Source organism: Stenella coeruleoalba, assembly GCF_951394435.1.
Source record: "Stenella coeruleoalba genome assembly, chromosome: 18".
Taxonomy (NCBI): domain Eukaryota; kingdom Metazoa; phylum Chordata; class Mammalia; order Artiodactyla; family Delphinidae; genus Stenella; species Stenella coeruleoalba.
This window is the reverse complement of record NC_137164.1, coordinates 30,113,731-30,117,841: the sequence shown is the minus strand read 5'-3', so window position 1 is coordinate 30,117,841 and position 4,111 is coordinate 30,113,731. Positions and strand designations below refer to the sequence as shown.

Sequence of the window (4,111 nt, the reverse complement as noted above, 5' to 3'; positions counted from 1 at the left end):
TTTCCAACCTAAGATATTTTCAACTTATGATGGGATTATCTGGATGTAACCCCAACCCCATCATAAGTCAAGGAAGATCTGTATATCACTGATGGCAAGTTCAGCAGTCACTTCTTAATTGCAGATATCTAGGGCATTTGTACTTAATTTGCATGTTCTACAATATAATATTTAAATGTTTAAACTTAGAATCATAAATGATAGATTGAAGCTAAGCTTTGTCATTTACTTGCAAAGTTACCTTCTTTTTCTGTACCACAATTTGTTAATATGTTAAATATGGATAATAATAATAGTGACCATCTCAAGATTTTTATGGCTATTAAATAAGATAATATATGTAAGACACATAATACAGTGTCTGGCACATAGCAATTGCACAATAAATATTTGTTTTACTTGTCACTGTTATTATTTCTTGTCTCTAAAGATTGTCTTCATCTTTTGCTTCTATAACAGTACTCCTTGATTTTCTTCCTACTTCTGAGTAGCTACTTATACTCCTTTGAGTTATTCCCCATGAAACTTTCTTTGCCCCTTTTAATTTATCACTCAGAATAAACTAATCCTCTAATGACTCACCCTAGATATTTCACAAGCACTTCAAGATTAACAATCCCATCCCTGCAAATCTATGTGTTTCCCGAAATTCTCTATCCTAGTAAATAACTTGGTTATCTACTTGGAAAATCAAAGCATAAACATGAGTTTTAATTTAGTATACATCAGTTAACCAAATATTTTGATTACCAATTATCTATGTAGTTCTAGAATTTTATAAAAAAGGAAAATGGAAAATGATGTGGGTTTTGTTCCCTTGAGAAATGTACTGTCTGATGAGTACGCAGAGAGGTGTGACATCTGTTAGGGTGGTTTCAGGATGCAATAAAGGAAAATGGGTCGTGGGGAGCAAGAAAAGAGAATATAAAAGCTAATAGGTACAAGTGAAAAATGTCCTTGTCTCCCTTTATAATGTATTCAATGGAGACATTGAAAGGTTATGAATATGGGATTGCAAAGATTTGATACAGCCTCAGCTCTCCTTCAATCACAAATTAAAATTTTGCTAAGTCCCATTAGAAGTATTTTCTTTGTATTTTTGCAATCAGTTTCTTTTTCTCTATAACCACTGCTACTTGTTTAAATTCACCTTTGTCATTTATTGCTGGACTTATAGCAATCTATTTGGCTTTCATTTTTAACTTTACTTATTCTCCTACTTAGAAGCCTTTAGTGACTACTCAGATCCTTTAGGTTAAAATTCTAGTTCTTAGCTTGGCTTCCACACAAAAGAGACCCTTTATTATTATTCATTTACTTGCCTCTCCAGGTTCATCAACTACTTCATCCACACCAGCAACACAAGTGTTGTCCACTGCAAGAAACTTCTTCAGATTTCGTGTAGCAACCACACATTTCTATTGTTTTGTGGATACATATATTCTGTTAGCTTTGCTTGGAATTTCTCTTTCCTTACTCCATTTTCATCTGCCTTTGTTCTTCAAGATAATCTCCCATAATGTTCTCTTTCTCAGTCACCTCCAGTTTTTCTTAGGTTCTCTTTTTCTACACTTAAATAACATCTGTCCTGTAATGACAGTAATTGTAATAGTGCCTACCTAGTGAAATCTGGGGGTTTTGAGGCATATTAGAATTATCTGTATTTATCTATAGTTGCATAATTAATTACCCTGAAACATAGAAAATAAAAACAACAAACATTTGTTATCTTATAGACTCTGAGGGTCAGGAATTCAGAAGCAGTTTAGCCAAGTGATTCAGGTTCAGGTTCTCTCAGGAGGTCACCATCGACATGTGGGTTTGGGCTGAAGTTATCTGAAGGCAACATTTGAGCAAGAAGAGCCTCTTCCAGGATAACCCATTCAATGTCTTTTTTTTAAAAAATAAATTTATTTATTTATGGCTGTTTGGTCTTCGTTGCTGTGCGCGGACTTTCTCTAGTTGCGGTGAGCGGGGGCTACTCTTCGTTGCCGCGCATGGGCTTCTTATTGCCGGGGCTTCTCTTGTTGCAGAGCACAGGCTCTAGAAGCGCAGGCTTCAGTAGCTGTGGCTTGCAGGATCTAGAGCTCAACCTCAGTAGTTGTGGCGCACGGGCTTATTTGCTCCGCCACATGTGGGATCTTCCTGGACCAGGGCTTGAACCCGTGTCCCTTGCATTGGCAGGCAGATTCTTAACCACTGCGTCAACAGGGAAGCCGCCATTCAATGTCTTTTGAAAGGAGGATTCAGTTCTGTCTGTAGACAGAAGTCTTCAGTTTCTTACCATGTGGCCTCTCCATAGTGGTAACTTGAATGCCCTCACTACATGGCTGCTGGCTTCTTCGAGAGCAAATAAGCTAAGAGCGAGACAAAAGCTGCAGTGTTTTCTGTGATCTAGACTTGGAAGTTTGACTCCATTATTTCTTCAATATTGTATTAGGTACACATGTTACAATATTGTATTTGTCATCTGGTGTGAGATAAGACTACACAAGCACATGAATATAGGGAGGTGAGGCTCATTGTAGGCTATCATGAGGTTATAAATTTGAAAAACTTTAATATTACAAAAGATTATATTAATAATATTATCTTAGAACCTCTCCAATTATTCTACTTTAATTGTGGAAGACAGTTTTCCTGAAAATATTTGCCTTCATGGAGATCCCAATTTAAAATAAAGGGCAGTAATTTAAACATTAAGATTTTTCTGTGGTATATTTTATATATATATATATATATATATATATATATATATATATATATAATATATATTTCATTTTTACAACTGTATTTTAACTTATGAGCAATTGTATATCCAAAGAAAAACTTAATCTATTATGAAGAACAAATAAGAGGACAACATTTTCTTCCAAGCAGCTATATGGCCTTGAATCATCTATGGAACTTCATTGTGTTTCAGCTTTGCCACCACTCAGATCAGTAATATAACAAATTGTCCCTTATATCTCATGAAACTATTATGAGTGTAAAGAAAGCTACTGATGATAAACAGCAACGAAAAGTTAAATGGCTCATGGCTCCGGCTCTGCCTTGGGCTGGCTGCAGTCTCAGTCTGAGGGCAGCCGAAGTGGTTGGTTCGTTTAAGATGAGGTTTCTGCTGCTTCTCCTAGTGGCAGCATCGGAGGTGGTCCGAGAGATGCCTCCGCCAACCTGGGCGGCGTGCCTGGCGAGAGATCAAAGATGCAGTACGCCACGGGGCCGCTGCTCAAGTTCCAGATTTGTGTTTCCTGAGGTTATAGGCGGGTGTTTGAGGAGTACGTGTGGGTTATTAGCCAGTGGTACCCAGACATCCATATTGAAGGAGAGAATTACCTCCCTCAACCAATATATAGACACATAGCATCTTTACTGTCAGTCTTCAAGTTAGTATTAATAGGCTTAATAATTGTTGGCAAGGATTCTTTTGCTTTCTTTGGCATGCAAGCTCCTAGCATCTGGCAGTGGGGCCAAGAAAATAAGATCTATGCATGTATGATGGTCTTTTCCTTCAGCAACATGATTGAGAACCAGTGTATGTCAACAGGTGCATTTGAGAAAACTTTGAAAGATGTACCTGTGTGGTCTAAGCTGGAATCTGGTCACCTTCCATCCATGCAACAGCTTGTTCAACTTCTTGACAATGAAATGAAGCTCAGTGTGCATATGGATTCAATCCCATACCATCGATCATAGCCCCACCTATAAGCACTGAAAGCTCTTTTACATTAAGGGATTTTTGCAAGAGCAGCGTGACTGACATTATGAAGGCCTGTACTGAAGACAGCAATCTGTTAGTACAGACCAGATGCTTTCTTGGAAGGCTCGTTGTACCTCTTGGAAAACCTCAATGTAAGACAGTTTTTCAGTACTGGCATATTTTGGAATTCTGCACATTCGTGGAGTGCAATAATACTGTACAGTTTTTCTTTCTTCCCCAAGTGCACTTGGTTAATAGTTTGTTTTTTTTTAAATGCAGACATTACTACTTGTACTTTTTTTCTCAGTCATATTTGAAAAAGTAGAAAATTGAGTTGCAATTTGATTTTTTTTTCAAAGATGTCTGTTAAGTCTGTTGTGATTTTATATGAATTTTCCTTTTTTATAGTTT

The 4,111-nt window shown here is 37.0% G+C and overlaps 1 pseudogene across 1 annotated transcript; it reads left to right on the top strand.

Annotated features, from left to right (window-relative positions):
- Window positions 1-3,109: 3,109 nt before the first annotated feature.
- LOC307176702 (thioredoxin reductase-like selenoprotein T) lies at window positions 3,110-3,851 on the top strand (annotated as a pseudogene). The gene has a single exon. The product of its transcript is annotated as a thioredoxin reductase-like selenoprotein T (transcript).
- The last annotated feature ends 260 nt before the right edge of the window (window positions 3,852-4,111 follow it).